Here is a 19,502-nt window from a genome sequence, read left to right on the forward strand (position 1 = left end):
CACGCACGTTCGCGCACACGCGCGTGCATGCACACACAGTAACCTACAACGTGTCAGAAAGGCGGAGCTGGAGCAATTTTTCAGCCAATCATATGGCTCCGACTACATCTCATTACAGACAGACATTCACACACCAGGACACACACATACACACACACACGCAAGTCAAGTCAGTCAAATACAGTTCCGTTGTTTTTTGTGTGGTTCTGTATGAACCAGTAAAACCTTAACCCATTGATACCTGATGCAGCATTTGTGTGTGTATCCCTTTAAGACCGTGAACCGCGTCACGAGGTTTGCGGTCTTAAAGGGATACACACACAAATGAGGGATATACACGCAAATGCTGCATCAGGTATCATTGGGTTAAAACAGCTTTACATTGAAATGAATTCAGATGCACAAAATCCTTCAAATGAGTGAAGGCAGTTATTAATGCAGGACAGTCATTAAAGGTGCTGTAAGTGGTATTCAAATAAAATAAAAAGTAAGGTGTTAAATCACTCTACTTTCCCACAGGCATCACTGATATAGACTATTTGGTCAGTAACATGGGTCCTCCACTCTGCAGTATAAGGAAAATAAAGTTTCTGGGATCCCATCCCACTTTTATCCAATCAAAAGAGAGGATCCCATCCCACTTTTATCCAATCAGAAGAGAGGATCCCATCCCACTTGTATCCAATCAGAAGAGAGGATCAGGAGAGAGTATTCCAGGAACTTATTTTCTGTTTGCTGCATGGAGGGACTGGGAGACCCATGTTACTGACCAAACACTCTAACTATAACTATAGAGAGCCAAAGTGAAACGTCACGTCCTGCTTTCTCCCTGTACCAGCGCTGCGAAAAATATGAATGGCGGTGAACGGAGAATAAGATTACTTTTTTGATCCCGTTTGAATTGTGCCACGGGGTGCCAACGCTAATTTTGTCAATTTAAAACATAACTTTGCATGTCAAGAAAGTCACAGTTTGTGGTCAAACTGAAACGTAGGGGTTAGTTTCGTATAAAAACTACATGGCTTGTGAAAACTCATGGCATGTCGGCGGTCTTCAGCTTTGCCGATAGAGAAAGTGACGTCACTTAGGCGACAGTGTATGTATCAGATCACTTACAGACTCATACAGACTAATTTTTCTTGTTCACCTAGCTAACTATCTCGTTTCCCTGAAGTCATGAACATTTAAAGACTTTTTTTTAAGGCAATTTCATTTCTGTAATGTAACTCTATCAAATGTTTTGCGCGGCATCTATTGCATCTCTGCCTGTCCCGGATTGGGGTCCATAGTTGGGCTCCTAAGCTTCATCGGCCCTCACAAAGTTCCTCCTCTCTGAGGCAATCCTGGAGGTATGAATCTGCGGGTGGAAAGGTATTCTTACGGGCCCTGGAGTGGGGTGGGGGGGCTCTCCTTCAATTTCAATGGATGAGGGATGCTGGTAGGCCAGAATAGGACTAGGATAGGCTATAGATTAGCTTTGATTGTTATAGTGTTCAGGCGAGAATTAGATTAGATTAGGTCAGGACAGGACAGGGCAGACTAGGCTGTAGATTAGTTAGATTCCTTGTGTGCTAGTTAGTTCCAGTTAAGGTTAGAGTAGTCAGATTGTCTGCAGCTGTTGCTCGTTTGGCCTGGCCGCTCCGCTGGGGTTCTAGTGTGGGAGTAAATCGATCCCATGGGTAAATTGGTATTGATACCGATACCAATACCAAGTGTAATATCACGATACTCGATACCGATACGATACTTGATACTGATTCAATACTCGATACCTAATAGATCAGAAACAGAATTCAACTTTTAAAGGATGGCGGGTGGGTTAATAATCGGTAAAGCCATCCTTAAAAAAAATACATGAAATATATTACAAATAAATAAATAAAACAATTTGAAATAAAATAATCTTTCAAAAATATAAAACATTTTATGAACAGAATATGGCATATATCTTTATAATAAAATATTTACAAATTATATAGCCATGTAGTCTTCACAACATCCTGTGATATCAGTATATGTTTGATACAGGTCCTTTGCCTGTCTCAAAAAAGAAACGCAACAGAAAAATAGCACATAGGCTGTTGTGTAAGACGGCTCAGACTACAAATTTAGTTATATGTCTGTCCAGTAATACAATGAGTAATACACACCCAGTTTATTTCTTAGGGTTAGGGTTATGTTTAGGGTTAGCGACAGATTACAGATGTCCTTAAACGTCACACTCACTCTTCTCCTTTTTTTCTTTTTTTGAGAGAGAGCCTGGTGACGCGAGGTTACACTGGCGTGCAGACTTTATCGAGGCACCCTGAAGGCATCATGTGCAGGCTGGCTACAGGAGCCTGGAGGATATGGCTGCTGCAGCTGCGATAGTGTATTTTCTGCTCTCAACCCGGTTAATCTCGCCATTCTTCATCACAGCAGCTCATTACCCGATGTACATTTAAACGTGCACTAGTTCTGCACAAGCACTCGCATGTCTCTCCTTCAAATTTCGGTATGCCGTGCAACAGGGCTCCAGAGTGCGCCTATTTACATGCATTTTCCCACCTTAAAATCTGCCAGTGTGCCAACATATTTTTATAACATGCACCAGTGCACCTTGGGATTTGTAGTGTCTTTCTCTCTCTCTCTCTTTCGCCACAGCGTGCCGTGCTGTCAATCTCTCCCCCCTCGTCAGGCACACACACAGGGATATACAAAAATCAAACGTTTTCAATTGCCTCTACTCTCATATCACCATACCATATCCAACATCTAAGACAATATATGGAGTCTCATGTCACTATATTACCATACACAACATCTAAAACCAGATCTCATATCATCATATTACCATAATTATCCAACATCTAAGACCATATCTAGTCTCATATCACCATATTACCATATCCAACATCTAAGACCATATCTACTCTCATATCACTATATCCAACATCTAAGACCATGTCTACTCTCATATCACTATATCCAACATCTAAGACCATATCTACTCTCATATCACTATATCCAACATCTAAGACCATATCTAGTCTCATATCACCATATCACTATATCCAACATCTAAGACCATGTCTAGTCTCATATCACCATATCACTATATCCAACATCTAAGACCATGTCTAGTCTCATATCACCATATCACTATATCCAACATCTAAGACCATGTCTAGTCTCATATCACCATATTACCATATCCAACATCTAAGACCATGTCTAGTCTCATATCACCATATCACTATATCCAACATCTAAGACCATGTCTAGTCTCATATCACCATATCACCATATCCAACATCTAAGACCATATCTAGTCTCATATCACCATATTACTATATCCAACATCTAAGACCATATCTAGTCTCATATCACCATATTACTATATCCAACATCTAAGACCATGTCTAGTCTCATATCACCATATCACTATATCCAACATCTAAGACCATGTCTAGTCTCATATCACCATATTACCATATCCAACATCTAAGACCATGTCTAGTCTCATATCACCATATTACCATATCCAACATCTAAGACCATATCTAGTCTCATATCAACATATTACCATATCCAACATCTAAGACCATGTCTAGTCTCATATAACCATATTACTATATCCAACATCTAAGACCATATCTAGTCTCATATCACCATATTACTATATCCAACATATAAGACCATGTCTAGTCTCATATCAACATATTACCATATCCAACATATAAGACCATGTCTAGTCTCATATCAACATATTACCATATCCAACATCTAAGACCATGTCTAGTCTCATATCAACATATTACCATATCCAACATCTAAGACCATGTCTAGTCTCATATCACCATATTACTATATCCAACATCTAAGACCATATCTAGTCTCATATCACCATATTACTATATCCAACATCTAAGACCATGTCTAGTCTCATATCAACATATTACCATATCCAACATCTAAGACCATGTCTAGTCTCATATCACCATATTACCATATCCAACATATAAGACCATGTCTAGTCTCATATCAACATATTAGTAATATGTTGATATGAGACTAGACATGGTCTTAGATGTTGGATATGGTAATATGATATTACCATATCCAACATCTAAGACCATGTCTAGTCTCATATCACCATATTACTATATCCAACACCTAAGACCATATCTAGTCTCATATCACCATATTACTATATCCAACATCTAAGACCATGTCTAGTCTCATATCAACATATTACCATATCCAACATCTAAGACCATGTCTAGTCTCATATCACCATATTACCATATCCAACATCTAAGACCATATCTAGTCTCATATCACCATATCACCATATCCAACATCTAAGACCATGTCTACTCTCATATCACCATATTACCATATCCAACATCTAAGACCATGTCTAGTCTCATATCACCATATTACCATATCCAACATATAAGACCATGTCTAGTCTCATATCACCATATTACCATATCCAACATCTAAGACCATGTCTAGTCTCATATCACCATATTACCATATCCAACATATAAGACCATGTCTAGTCTCATATCACCATATCACTATATCCAACATCTAAGACCATATCTAGTCTCATATCATCATATCACTATATCCAACATCTAAGACCATGTCTAGTCTCATATCACCATATCACTATATCCAACATCTAAGACCATGTCTAGTCTCATATCACCATATCACTATATCCAACATCTAAGACCATGTCTAGTCTCATATCACCATATTACCATATCCAACATCTAAGACCATGTCTAGTCTCATATCACCATATCACTATATCCAACATCTAAGACCATGTCTAGTCTCATATCACCATATCACCATATCCAACATCTAAGACCATATCTAGTCTCATATCACCATATTACTATATCCAACATCTAAGACCATATCTAGTCTCATATCACCATATTACTATATCCAACATCTAAGACCATGTCTAGTCTCATATCAACATATTACCATATCCAACATCTAAGACCATGTCTAGTCTCATATCACCATATCACCATATCCAACATCTAAGACCATGTCTACTCTCATATCACCATATTACCATATCCAACATCTAAGACCATGTCTAGTCTCATATCACCATATTACCATATCCAACATCTAAGACCATGTCTAGTCTCATATCACCATATTACCATATCCAACATCTAAGACCATGTCTAGTCTCATATCACCATATTACCATATCCAACATCTAAGACCATATCTAGTCTCATATCACCATATCACTATATCCAACATCTAAGACCATATCTAGTCTCATATCACCATATTACCATATCCAACATATAAGACCATGTCTAGTCTCATATCACCATATTACCATATCCAACATATAAGACCATGTCTACTCTCATATCACCATATTACTATATCCAACATCTAAGACCATATCTAGTCTCATATCACCATATTACTATATCCAACATCTAAGACCATGTCTAGTCTCATATCACCATATCACTATATCCAACATCTAAGACCATGTCTAGTCTCATATCACCATATTACCATATCCAACATCTAAGACCATGTCTACTCTCATATCACCATATTACTATATCCAACATCTAAGACCATATCTAGTCTCATATCATCATATCACTATATCCAACATCTAAGACCATGTCTAGTCTCATATCACCATATTACCATATCCAACATATAAGACCATGTCTAGTCTCATATCACCATATTACCATATCCAACATCTAAGACCATGTCTACTCTCATATCACCATATTACTATATCCAACATCTAAGACCATATCTAGTCTCATATCACCATATCACTATATCCAACATCTAAGACCATATCTAGTCTCATATCACCATATTACCATATCCAACATCTAAGAGTATATCTAGTCTCATATCACCATATTACCATATCCAACATCTAAGACCATATCTAGTCTCATATCACCATATTACCATATCCAACATCTAAGAGTATATCTAGTCTCATATCACCATATTACCATATCCAACATCTAAGACCATATCTAGTCTCATATCACCATATTACCATATCCAACATCTAAGACCATATCTAGTCTCATATCACCATATTACCATATCCAACATCTAAGACCATATCTAGTCTCATATCACCATATTACCATATCCAACATCTAAGAGTATATCTAGTCTCATATCACCATATTACCATATCCAACATCTAAGACCATATCTAGTCTCATATCACCATATTACCATATCCAACATCTAAGACCATATCTAGTCTCATATCACCATATTACCATATCCAACATCTAAGAGTATATCTAGTCTCATATCACCATATTACCATATCCAACATCTAACACCATATCTAGTCTCATATCACCATATTACTATATCCAACATCTAAGACCATGTCTAGTCTCATATCACCATATCACTATATCCAACATCTAAGACCATGTCTAGTCTCATATCACCATATCACTATATCCAACATCTAAGACCATGTCTAGTCTCATATCACCATATCACTATATCCAACATCTAAGACCATGTCTAGTCTCATATCACCATATTACTATATCCAACATCTAAGACCATGTCTAGTCTCATATCACCATATCACTATATCCAACATCTAAGACCATGTCTAGTCTCATATCACCATATCACTATATCCAACATCTAAGACCATATCTAGTCTCATATCACCATATTACTATATCCAACATCTAAGACCATGTCTAGTCTCATATCACCATATCACTATATCCAACATCTAAGACCATGTCTAGTCTCATATCACCATATTACCATATCCAACATCTAAGAGTATATCTAGTCTCATATCACCATATTACTATATCCAACATCTAACACCATATCTAGTCTCATATCACCATATTACTATATCCAACATCTAAGACCATGTCTAGTCTCATATCACCATATTACCATATCCAACATCTAAGAGTATATCTAGTCTCATATCACCATATTACCATATCCAACATCTAAGACCATGTCTAGTCTCATATCACCATATTACCATATCCAACATCTAAGACCATGTCTAGTCTCATATCACCATATCCAACATCTAAGACCATGTCTAGTCTCATATCACCATATTACCATATCCAACATCTAAGACCATGTCTAGTCTCATATCACCATATTACTATATCCAACATCTAAGACCATATCTAGTCTCATATCACCATATTACCATATCCAACATCTAAGACCATATCTACTCTCATATCACCATATTACTATATCCAACATCTAAGACCATGGCCCCTATCGTTGTATCAGCCTATAAACTGCGCTGAACGCCCAGCGCAGTGGGCGTGGACCAGCCCACTCGATATCTTGGTGTCGGCGCTACACGCAGCCTTAAGCATTACAACCACGCCTTTTAAGCATAAAATTATGCACAGTCTGCTCATTGGTGAAGTGCAGTAAAGAGTCACAAGCTTGCCTTTTAAGCTCCAATTCCACAGAGAAATCCAGTAAAACCAGACAAGCCAAGCACTCTGCTCCCCCCCGCCCCTCCCTTCATCCCGTCTGTCTGTCTCCATATATAGGCTATTATTCCATATTATTATGCTTCTCAAACCAATCTAACTGCAGTTTAAATACTGCAAGCATGTAAATACGCTACACTATAGCAAGATCAAAGTGAAAAGAATGTTCTAAACGCATCAGCTAGAAAAATATAGCCTATCCCTATATGATGAGATTAATTAGATTGGTGAAAGTTTGTCCAGAATTATATCGTTTTCTCTCCCCTGCTGCACAGGTAGGATGATGCACATAAATATAGCATACATTATGTAAAGTCATTGCATAAATGTGTTTTTATTGTAAAACTAAAATGTGAAGTAGAGCAAATTTATTGGAGCAGACATCACAGTAGGACATGACAGTAGAACCGCGTTACACTGTCACTCATCTAAATCACGTTAAATCTACAAGGGATATATATAGCCCCAATATGACATATGTTTCACATAGGGTGGTGTTTTCATTTCAATGTTTTATTTGGTCCAATATTGAAATGTTCTACAATTGCAGGTTGTGTTACCATTACACATTATTTACATCTAGCTTTATATCTATTTCGGCTCATTTGGTTGCTATTTAGTAGCGAAATGGATTAGCCCAATGCATGCTGGGACATTTCACACAACATCTAAGACCATATCTACTCTCCTATTACTATATCCAACATCTAAGACCATGTCTACTCTCATATTACAATATCACCATATCACTATATCCAACATCTAAGACCATATCTACTCTCATATCACCATATCACTAGATCCAACATCTAATACCATATCACCATATCCAACATCTAAGACCATGTCTACTCTCAGATCACCATATCACCATATCCAACATCTAAGACCATGTCTACTCTCATATCACCAGATATATTGACCAGCCCTACAGTAGATGAATGAGTTGCATTGTCACAGTTTAAACAGATTGCCGGTCGCTCCACTGCCATTATACTATTTTTACCTCCAACGTGGTTTTCTTTAATCTCTCTCTCTCTCGCTCTCCCCTCTTTCCCTATCTCTCTCTCTCCCTCTCCCCCTCTCTACCGCTCTCTCTCTCCCTCTCCCCCTCTCTACCGCTCTCTCTCTCCCCTCTCGCTCTCCCCCTCTCTCTCTCTCTCCCCCTCTCTACCGCTCTCTCTCTCTCCCTCTCGCTCTCCCCCTCTCTCCCCATCTATCTCTCTCTCTCGCTCTCCCCTCTCTCCTTATCTCTATCTCTCTCCCTATCTATCTATCTCTCTCTCTCGCTCTCCCCCTCTCTCCCTCTCTCCCTCTCTCTCTCCCTATATATCTCTCTCTCTCCCCCTCTCTCCCTATCTCTATCTCCTCTCCCTATCTATCTCTCTCTCGCTCTCCCCTCTCCCTCTCTCCCTCTCTCTATCTCTCTCTCCCTATCTACAGTATCTCTCTCTCGCTCTCTCCCTCTCTCTATCTCTCTCTCCCCATCTATCTCTCTCTCGCTCTCCCCTCTCTCTATCTCTCTCTCTCTCCCTCTCCTCCTCTCTCTCCCTCATTTCCTCTGCGTTGCTAAAAGAAAAGAGGCAACATGACGTCAGCTCTGCAGAACACTAAGAGACATGAGAGAGAGAGTTGGAGAAAAGAGAGAGAGGAGAGAGAGGGAGGAGAGAGAGAGGGAGGAAAGAGACAGACGAGAGAGAGAGAGTTGGAGGTAAAAATAGTATAATGGCTGCATGTACTTCAGACAAATGAGAAGCTGGGGGAGAGAGAGAGAGAGAGTCAGATGTGTGGCGTTTTGTGGGAGATGTGTTTTTCTCTGTGGTCAGACTTGGTTCTGTCCACATAAAAGTTGGGAGTATAGCCAATATACCATAACTGTGCTAATTTCACTTTTGATCACAATGTATAATTGTATTTGTATGTAACTTTCTTCATCCAAGCTTTTCCTGTCACATGACCGAGTTGACCCACTTGACTGCGTCATGTGACTGTTCCATGCATGTATTTAAGATGGCGTCTTCCTATGTCACACTGTCTGAGGAAGGGCATGCTGCCCGAAACGTAACCCACCGGTGTCAAATACAAACACCTAAACTGGAGCCTTTGCAGTGTGCGAGCTTTATTTTTTCTACCATTCCTGCCTCGAGCTCTGCACCTGCCCTATACAGGTTTTAGATTGTGCGTGTCTCGCCTTTTTTCAGATGTGTGGCGTTGCCATGGAGATGGAGGGCTGGGTCAGTAGTATTATGGGATGGCAGGCTGCAGGTCATCGGGCTGGGTGGTGTGATCCTCCCAGCCTTGTTTCTGACAGCTTGACACCCGTCTGGGCGAACGGAGCAAATCACTAATCAGGTCCAGCTTGGCAAAAATCTCGTTGATAAATATCCCTTTAAGAGCGCAATGCGCAGCCTACTGTGGCTAATGTTAGCGGCTAGCTAGCTATGGCAGTAAAAAAAACGCCACTAAATGACCAAATTGATTTAACTTTTAACCATTTCGAGTAACACTGTTTCCATACGGACTCCCAGCGTTGGTTAGTTGTTTATAATGTGACTATATTTATAACTTTTATAATGTACTCCAGTTTCCGGTTTATAATTCGGCTCTGCAGCCAAAGAGTATAACAAAGGAAATGGCAAGCTGCAACAATAAGTCACGTTAAACCGGAACTTGTACCCACAATTATTTGTACAGTGGGGTATTCAAAAATAAGGTGGATATATATATATATATATATATATATATATATATATATATATATATATATATATATATATATTAGGGCTGTGGCGATTCACTTATCTCCTGATTCGATACTATCACGAATCTTGGGTGCCGATTCGATTTATATTGCGATTCTTAAGTATTGCGATTCTACGATTATTTTGCGATTCGATATTACGATTTATTGCGATTTTTGTTTATTTTTTTCTTTTATTTTTTCAGTTTGTTTGCTTTTTTACACTAGATTAGAACATGGGAAAAGTTTAATCATACACTAGAGACTGTATATTATATATCATGAGTAGGGCTGGGGGATATAGTTAAAAACAGGGGCGGACTGGGATCATAATTCAGGCCGGGCATTAGATACCAAGCAAACCAAAGAAATTTGGGCCGTTTGAAGCCAGATTTGGGCCGTTTGAAGTCCAATTTTACAATGAGATGCACCCACTTTAACCCTGAAGTGTAATTATTACTTCAGACTAACTAATAAAGTAATAAAACCACTAGTAAACCAGTAGGCGGCGCCTGGCCTGTTGTTCAGTGAGTGGCCTGACTGCAAGCACCCCAAAAAATTTTTTTTTTTTTTTTTTTTTTTTTTTGCGATTATCGATTCTGGAATAAAAGATCGATTAAAAAAATCGTGACATTAAAAATCGCGATACTTAGGTGAATCGTTTTTTCCCCCCACCCCTAATATATATATATATATACACACACACACATATATACGTACACATATATATGTATATATACATTCTTAGCCGCCTATTGTAGGACCCCCAAAGGACCCAAAGCAGTGGTAAACAATAGCCATGTGCTAGTTCGCTAGGCTCCTCTTTAAACACAACAGGAAGTAATTGGCTGACCTCTGCATTGGAACATAAGGTGGGCTAAATGAGCATGAGACCAGGGGTTTCCCACAAAGCACGAGACCAGGGGTTTCCCACAAAGCACAAGACAGCATGAGACCAGGGGTTTCCCACAAAGCACAAGACAGCACGAGACCAGGGGTTTCCCACAAAGCACAAGACAGCATGAGACCAGGTGTTTCCCACAAAGCACCAGACAGCATGAGACCAGGGGTTTCCCACAAAGCACCAGACAGCATGAGACCAGGGGTTTCCCACAAAGCACCAGACAGCATGAGACCAGGGGTTTCCCACAAAGCACAAGACAGCATGAGACCAGGTGTTTCCCACAAAGCACCAGACAGCATGAGACCAGGTGTTTCCCACAAAGCACAAGACAGCATGAGACCAGGGGTTTCCCACAAAGCACCAGACAGCATGAGACCAGGGGTTTCCCACAAAGCACCAGACAGCATGAGACCAGGTGTTTCCCACAAAGCACAAGACAGCATGAGACCAGGGGTTTCCCACAAAGCACAAGACAGCATGAGACCAGGGGTTTCCCACAAAGCACCAGACAGCATGAGACCAGGTGTTTCCCACAAAGCACAAGACAGCATGAGACCAGGGGTTTCCCACAAAGCACAAGACAGCATGAGACCAGGGGTTTCCCACAAAGCACAAGACAGCATGAGACCAGGGGTTTCCCACAAAGCACCAGACAGCATGAGACCAGGTGTTTCCCACAAAGCACAAGACAGCATGAGACCAGGTGTTTCCCACAAAGCACAAGACAGCATGAGACCAGGTGTTTCCCACAAAGCACAAGACAGCATGAGACCAGGGGTTTCCCACAAAGCACAAGACAGCATGAGACCAGGGGTTTCCCACAAAGCACAAGACAGCATGAGACCAGGGGTTTCCCACAAAGCACCAGACAGCATGAGACCAGGTGTTTCCCACAAAGCACCAGACAGCATGAGACCAGGTGTTTCCCACAAAGCACCAGACAGCATGAGACCAGGGGTTTCCCACAAAGCACCAGACAGCATGAGACCAGGTGTTTCCCACAAAGCACAAGACAGCATGAGACCAGGTGTTTCCCACAAAGCACAAGACAGCATGAGACCAGGTGTTTCCCACAAAGCACAAGACAGCATGAGACCAGGGGTTTCCCACAAAGCACCAGACAGCATGAGACCAGGTGTTTCCCACAAAGCACAAGACAGCATGAGACCAGGGGTTTCCCACAAAGCACAAGACAGCATGAGACCAGGGGTTTCCCACAAAGCACCAGACAGCATGAGACCAGGTGTTTCCCACAAAGCACAAGACAGCATGAGACCAGGGGTTTCCCACAAAGCACAAGACAGCATGAGACCAGGGGTTTCCCACAAAGCACCAGACAGCATGAGACCAGGTGTTTCCCACAAAGCACAAGACAGCATGAGACCAGGTGTTTCCCACAAAGCACAAGACAGCATGAGACCAGGTGTTTCCCACAAAGCACAAGACAGCATGAGACCAGGGGTTTCCCACAAAGCACCAGACAGCATGAGACCAGGTGTTTCCCACAAAGCACCAGACAGCATGAGACCAGGTGTTTCCCACAAAGCACCAGACAGCATGAGACCAGGTGTTTCCCACAAAGCACAAGACAGCATGAGACCAGGTGTTTCCCACAAAGCACCAGACAGCATGAGACCAGGGGTTTCCCACAAAGCACCAGACAGCATGAGACCAGGGGTTTCCCACAAAGCACAAGACAGCATGAGACCAGGTGTTTCCCACAAAGCACAAGACAGCATGAGACCAGGTGTTTCCCACAAAGCACCAGACAGCATGAGACCAGGTGTTTCCCACAAAGCACAAGACAGCATGAGACCAGGGGTTTCCCACAAAGCACAAGACAGCACGAGACCAGGTGTTTCCCACAAAGCACAAGACAGCATGAGACCAGGGGTTTCCCACAAAGCACCAGACAGCATGAGACCAGGGGTTTCCCACAAAGCACAAGACAGCACGAGACCAGGTGTTTCCCACAAAGCACAAGACAGCATGAGACCAGGGGTTTCCCACAAAGCACCAGACAGCATGAGACCAGGTGTTTCCCACAAAGCACCAGACAGCATGAGACCAGGTGTTTCCCACAAAGCACCAGACAGCATGAGACCAGGTGTTTCCCACAAAGCACCAGACAGCATGAGACCAGGTGTTTCCCACAAAGCACCAGACAGCATGAGACCAGGTGTTTCCCACAAAGCACCAGACAGCATGAGACCAGGTGTTTCCCACAAAGCACCAGACAGCATGAGACCAGGGGTTTCCCACAAAGCACCAGACAGCATGAGACCAGGTGTTTCCCACAAAGCACCAGACAGCATGAGACATGGGGTTTCCCACAAAGCACCAGACAGCATGAGACCAGGGGTTTCCCACAAAGCACCAGACAGCATGAGACCAGGTGTTTCCCACAAAGCACCAGACAGCATGAGACCAGGTGTTTCCCACAAAGCACAAGACAGCATGAGACCAGGTGTTTCCCACAAAGCACAAGACAGCATGAGACCAGGGGTTTCCCACAAAGCACGAGACAGCATGAGACCAGGGGTTTCCCACAAAGCCGCAGCGCCGCTTGCTATTGGTCGGTGATCGGGGAGCTGCGTGATCACTGGACAGGCAGTCAATCACACCCAAAACATAGTCTGCTTCATCATCAGAAGAACTTCCCCACAGAGCCAAGTGCCAGCAGGCACCACAGCATCCAGGCACCACAGCATCCAGGCACCACAGCATCCACCTTCCACCCCACTATGTATCCAAGACCACTGACTGAAAAGGAAATGCACTATTTATCCACAACTTCAGTCGCGACTTTTGATACAGCCATGTTGACGCTGCTTTGTGAGTCAAGACAAGCGCGGAAAAAAATACAACAAAGTGTGAGAAAGTAGGGTTGTCACGATACTAGATTCTCTACAGTAACTTCCATACCGATACCTTGAAAACACATCAGACGCACGCTTCTCCATAATCTAGGCCCGATAAAACTCATTAAATCATCAGCCTATCACAACACAGCAGATCAACCCTGCTCTAGTCATCAACCTATCAGAACGCAGCAGATGACCCTGCTCTCGTCATCAACATATCACAACACAGCAGATTACCCCTGCTCTAGTCATCAGCCTATCAGAACAAGTTGAACTTGTTGAAGATACCCACCAATGATAGGGAGGGAAACATGTGTTTGATTTTTCATTAAGAGAAAGCACTATATCGATTACTGTTGCAAATGAGTATTGTATCCATTTAAAATCTTTAATATCAATACTTTTGACAACCTTAGACAATAGTCAAATTATTGTTATCCATGTAATTTGTAAACTGAGTAAGTAGCCGTGTTCGGAATTGTTCACTCATTCGCTCACTCACTATTCCCATAGTGTTTATCATATAGTGAACTATATGTAGTGTTGTTTATCATATAGTCAACTATATGTAGTGTTTATCATATAGTGAACTATATGTAGTGTTGTTTATCATATAGTCAACTATATGTAGTGTTTATCATATAGTTCACTATATGTAGTGTTTATCATATAGTGAACTATATGTAGTGTTGATCCAAATGAGTTTCGGACACTACACAGATTTCTTTCCTGAATATCATTGCCTCACCAGATGCGCCGGGTATTCATGTGACGCAAGCAATCCGTGCCCACTATCACATAAACAACTGAGCTCACGAGCAGATTGAGATGTCCTCACGTTGTATTGATGTTGCATGTTTTGACTGCTAAATCTTAAATAAACCGTTGAAATTCTAATTACGTGCATGTGTGGTTTTGTCAACCATGGTGCTGTCTCCTAATAGCAAGCTTTGCTGGTCAATTACTGTAGCTCACAAGCTTGTTAGCTCGCGAGCTAACGACTTTCTTCTTCTCCTTCGGTAAAGACAACCGCATTGCATTGTGGTATAGACAAGTTTCCCCGCACTGGCCTAGGGCGGTGCCATAGCAGCCTTATATGTCCCCGGCTTCCGGTTAAGTCCACATTGCGTCCACAGCAGCGAGCACATCAGAAGGCAGCAGCCGAAATATCCAAACTTTTTTACAACGATCGCTAACATCAGCTACACTAACGTTAGCAGACGTTAGGTTGGGTTATTCTGGAACACATTGTGCAGTGCGTGGCTGTCACAATACACAGAAACGCCTGAACGAGTGGTTGGATCGACAGTGTTTTGAGCATCAGCCCGCTACCAAACGGCTTTGTCCCTGCACTCGACTGTATTCCTTCTACCGAATCAATTTATTTCTCTATAGTCTATTCTTTATAGCCTCTATAGTCTATCATATTTATTCCAGTGTTGTCATTAAGGGGCCGATTTCGCAGCAAAAATATTTAATTGGTCGGCACGTCGTTCTCGGTAAGGACGCTTTCGTTATTGAAACAGACAAGATGCATGCATGCTCCTATAGCCTATCTATCTGCATTTGCAGACACTCATGAATCCATATCTTCTGGACAATGCCTTGATGAAAAAACAACGTAGCGTTAGCTAAAAGTAAAGTAAAGTGCGACAGTGTCAGTGGAGACAGCGCACAATTTGAATCTCCAGCAATAGGCTATGCACCTTAATCTCTCCCACTCCACACCTGGCGGCACCTGCGTCAGCTCTCCTGCACTCGTTCTCTGCTCCCATGTGGCTTTATTTGTGGTAAGCATTTTGATTAATCTCCTCATCATACGAGCGTCGGGCAACAAGCGCGAGCCATTGATTGATTGATTGATTCGCTTAACGCCTTTACCCTCCGCTAAATTGACAGCCTACGTCGAGTCTCTTTCGCTTTTGACGGCGGCAGGCACGCTTCTGTTTCTTTCCTGCCGTCTTGCTGGCCTCAGCTGAAGTAGGCTACTTGTTGCATGATCTCGATTTAAAAAAGGACTGGCCTAGCAAGGGATGTCTGTTTGTAGATGAGCACACAACCTACTTTGTTGCTGTGGAGATATTGGTACGCTTCAGAGCTTTTGAGATTGTTCATCGCGTTGCCGTCCACTGCCATTGATTCCTCAAAATACACTATAATCCTGCCTGTAGTTACGTTCGGCCATTTACACATATTATCTTCCCATGTGTCCACTGTCAACGGGTGTGGGATAGACACTCTTTCGTTAGACAGGAGACTCGGAGAATGATCCCAAGTTTGCATTTTTTTGGCGGTCACTATGGCTACTACGCTAGTAGTTACGCTTCTCTGTATTCACAAAGACCGGAAGAGACAGACATATCGCGGCCGAGTCCGGAAGCAAACCGGAAGTGCCCAGGAAACTTGTCTATACGGTATTTTATAGTGGACTAAATACGATTAAAAAAACACGATTTCAGACGGACAAGCCCGTCTTTATTGTCACACGGTTACACATCAACACATGCACGGAGGGCCACAAACACACACATGCTGACGGTGGCCGGTGAAATTTGTCCTCTGCATTTAACCCATCCTGGCTTTGTCCTTTCCTCCGGAGGGCAGGCCAGGAGCAGTGGTCGCTTTCTCGTACAGCGCCCGGGGACGGACTTCGGATGTTGTCGTCACTGGTCGGATGACGATGACGATCTGATCTTCTGCATGTTTTTAATGGGGGGGGGTTATATACGGAGGAACCCCCCTGGGGGAGCACGGGGAGAACATGCAAACTCCACACAGACAGAAAGGCCCTTACGACGAGATACCCCACCTGGGCAGTAGGCACTGAAGATATGGGGGGAACACAACCACAGCGCCCGCAGTGTCCCAGGCGAGAATCGAACTCAGGACCTTCTGACTGCAAGGCGACAGCTCTACCACTGAGCCACCGTGCCCCCTAAATAGTGAATCAAATTAACAGTTGAGAATTCGGACACTATAAAAAAATATGGCGACACACTAAATAGTTCACTATTTCTGTCATAGGGACCGATTCCGAACAGGGCTAATGACTACAGGCCTCTGTAAACACTACAGTATAACACTGCCCCCTACAGGCCTCTGTAAACACTACAGTATAACACTGCCCCCTACAGGCCTCTGTAAACACTACAGTATAACACTGCCCCCTACAGGCCTCTGTAAACACTACAGTATAACATCCGAAAATGTCAGTTCCTCTGCCTGACACACACACACACGCACACACACACACACACACACACACACACACACTGTGACGTGGGTTAGCGGGTGAGTGACGCTCACAGCTAACAATAGAAGCAGCTTAGAGTTAGTACCCTGCTGGGACCACACCGTCACCTGCAGGTCACACGTTCAATCCCCGCAGCAGCAGTGTGTACAAATCCCTATGATCCACACCATTCAAGTCCCACACCCGCCACTCTCCTGTGTGTGTGTGTGTGTGTGTGTGTGTGTGTGTGTGTGTGTGTGTGTGTGTGTGTGTGTGTGTGTGTGTGTGTGTACCAAAAACACTCTCTCTCCATCTCTCCACCTTCATCTCTCTGAGCCTGTCTGTCTCTGTCACTGTGTCTTTAAAGCCCTCAAGTCTAGTTTGTCATTGTTAACATATGTCATGTGTCTGAGTCATGTCCTGACAATATAACATGTCATGTGTCTGAGTCATGTCCTGACAATATAACATATGTCATGTGTCTGAGTCATGTCCTGACAATATAACATATGTCATGTGTCTGAGTCATGTCCTGACAATATAACATGTCATGTGTCTGAGTCATGTCCTGACAATATAACATATGTCATGTGTCTGAGTCATGTCCTGACAATATAACATATGTCATGTGTCTGAGTCATGTCCTGACAATATAACATATGTCATGTGTCTGAGTCATGTCCTGACAATATGTCATGTGTCTGAGTCATGTCCTGACAATATAACATATGTCATGTGTCTGAGTCATGTCCTGACAATATAACATATGTCATGTGTCTGAGTCATGTCCTGACAATATAACATATGTCATGTGTGTCATGTCCTGACAATATAACATATGTCATGTGTCTGAGTCATGTCCTGACAATATAACATGTCATGTGTCTGAGTCATGTCCTGACAATATAACATATGTCATGTGTCTGAGTCATGTCCTGACAATAATGTCATGTGTCTGAGTCATGTCCTGACAATATAACATATGTCATGTGTCTGAGTCATGTCCTGACAATATAACATATGTCATGTGTCTGAGTCATGTCCTGACAATATAACATATGTCATGTGTCTTGAGTCATGTCCTGACAATATAACATATGTCATGTGTCTGAGTCATGTCCTGACAATATAACATATGTCATGTGTCTGAGTCATGTCCTGACAATATAACATGTGTCTGGGTCATGTCCTGACAATATAACATATGTCATGTGTCTGAGTCATGTCCTGACAATATAACATATGTCATGTGTCTGAGTCATGTCCTGACAATATAACATATGTCATGTGTCTTGAGTCATGTCCTGACAATATAACATATGTCATGTGTCTGAGTCATGTCCTGACAATATAACATATGTCATGTGTCTGAGTCATGTCCTGACAATATAACATATGTCATGTGTCTGAGTCATGTCCTGACAATATTAATTAGCCACACTGTTCAACAAATATGTTTTCACAAGTAACTTGCTGTTGTGCTCAAGTTAAAAAAGTGACGTTTTAGTTGCTAGAATGGAATCACGTTGTACGGCTCAGTGACCGCCCACATTTTCACAGCTCCGCTTCCATAAAACATTTCAGTTGGAGCAAAAACAAAACAAAAGCATTTAAATAGGGAGAAAATCTGAATTTTTAAGGTCACCCAGGATTCATCTGCTACCTGGTTGGCTTGGTTCAGAAATGATAACGAGTGAACCTTTGTGATGTCACAAAGTTACAGAAGTTCAAACGGCTCTGCTGGCCGACTAGCTACTGCCATCTTGTTTTTGTATTTTTTTTCAATATTTTATTTTAAATGTTTCAGAACAATGATGCAAAAACAAGACCCGCTCAGACACAGGAAAAGAAAAGAAAAAAATATATATATAATCCGGCATTCAATATTACAATGTGATTCTCAGCCGCATAAGGTGCTTATGTGCTTGTGAGAGATAACACATAATGACAGACTATTTTTTTGGGCGGAAGCAATGAAATAATTTTCAATTCAGTCAAATTGTTGTTGTTATATTTTGTGTCTAATAATTGATTGATTTAGTAAGTAGCCATGTAATAAGCAGGATAATGTACAGAAAATAACAGCCCTTTAGGCTGATCAGGTGCGCAGGCCCCTCGTCTGCACGTCAGTCAGTCAGTCAGTCAGTCAGTCAGTCAGTCAGTGACAGACATTTGCATTCATAGGGCTGAACATGCTGTTGCGGTCCAGCCAAAAAGAGGACTG

At 42.0% G+C, this 19,502-nt stretch overlaps 1 protein-coding gene across 1 annotated transcript in view; it reads right to left on the reverse strand.

The window, feature by feature from the left end:
• hdac5 (histone deacetylase 5) overlaps nucleotides 1–19,502 on the reverse strand; it is a gene marked incomplete at its 5' end in the record, with an annotated part of 151,888 nt that overhangs the window by 132,064 nt on the left and 322 nt on the right. The window lies entirely within an intron of this gene.

Source organism: Poromitra crassiceps, assembly GCF_964638095.1.
Source record: "Poromitra crassiceps genome assembly, chromosome: 13".
Classification (NCBI taxonomy): domain Eukaryota; kingdom Metazoa; phylum Chordata; class Actinopteri; order Beryciformes; family Melamphaidae; genus Poromitra; species Poromitra crassiceps.